General features: G+C 44.0%; 1 pseudogene; it reads left to right on the top strand.

The window, feature by feature from the left end:
- Position 1: 1 nt before the first annotated feature.
- Positions 2–535, top strand: LOC110326062 (annotated as a pseudogene).
- Positions 536–1,447: the final 912 nt, after the last annotated feature.

The following is a 1,447-nucleotide window of genomic DNA, read 5'->3' as shown; positions in this document are numbered from 1 at the left end:
GCCTGCTGCCAACACGAAGATTGGCCCTCGCGCGTACACACAGTCCGAGTTCGAGGAGGCAATAAGAAGTACCGTGGTCTGAGATTGGATGTGGGGAACTTTTCCTAGGACTCTGAGTGTTGGACTCGTAAAACAAGGATCATTGATGTTGTCTATAATGCATCCAACAACGAGCTTGTCCGCACCAAGACCCCGGTGAAGAACTGCATTGTGCTTATTGACAGCATGCAGAACAGACAGTGGAACGAGTCCCACTATGCACTGCCCCTGGGCCACAAGAAGGGGGCCAAACTGACTCCTCAGGAGGAAGAGATTTTAAGCAAAAAAATGATCAAAGAAAATTCAAAAGAAATACAACGAAAGGAAAAAGAATGCCAAAATCAGCAGCCTCCTGGAGGAGCCGTTCCAGCAGGGCAAACTTCTCGCCTGTATTGCCCCAAGACCAGGTCAGTGTGGCAGAGCAGACGGCTATGTGCTCGAAGGCAAGGAGTTGGAGTTCTGTCTGCGGAAGATCAAAGCCCGGAAAGGCAAATGAGCCTCACGCATAGTGTAATAAAGGTGTTTGCTGTTCTCTTAAAAAAAAACAAAACAAAACAAAACAAAAAACCTCATTCTTCTATCAGCCAACGGTGATAACTGTCAACTCTGGTGACCTAATGTCACCTAAACCCAAGTCTCCAGACCAACTCGGGGCTATTTTTAATAAATACTAGTCATTTTATATGCAAATGATCCATTTTTTTCTCATGTATATGACATACCCACAATAGGGAGTCCAGCATCCTTGGCTATAAAAGGGGGTAAACTTGAAACCTGAAGGAGGGGAGGTCATGGGAAAGGAGGGGAAAGATTAACATAACGCCCAAATAAAGTCCACATGTCTCTTAAGTCTCCTTTGAACCATGGAGCCTTCTTTGTGACTATCCCAGGAGTGCTGTAATAACAGTCCTGGCCTAGCATGGGCTGAATGTGTCTTCAAGATGCGATGCTAACACCAGAAAGTTCTAGAAATGCGGCAAGAAGTAGACTCTCCTGGCCTCCAGACTCTTGCTGTTTATTTGTTGAAGGGTTCTGGTTAGTTGTACCATATTGTTACCACAGTCGGACTGGGTCAAGGGCTCTGTCTGTGCGGTTTGTTGTGTATCTCTGACTATCGTACTTCTTTTTCTTCTTTACAAGTTGAAAATTAGGTCTAAAATCTAGATCACATCCAGGATTAATATCTTGGCAAAGAGGGGGAAAAAAATCTCCCTTTGTGGATGGAAATATGTACATCCATATGTTATATCACATTGCATTGTTGTGGGTGTGTTCTAGGCAGTCATGGAGCGCTGCCTGCCTGTATTTTCCACTAGGCTAGGGAGAGTATTAATCTTTATTTGTTTGTTTGTTTGTTTGTTTTTTTGTTTGTTTAAATCAGACATCGATCAAAGCCTAAAGCAGCCAG

Source organism: Mus pahari, chromosome 9 (genome assembly GCF_900095145.1).
Source record: "Mus pahari chromosome 9, PAHARI_EIJ_v1.1, whole genome shotgun sequence".
NCBI lineage: Eukaryota > Metazoa > Chordata > Mammalia > Rodentia > Muridae > Mus > Mus pahari.
This window is presented reverse-complemented; position numbering and strand designations above follow the sequence as displayed.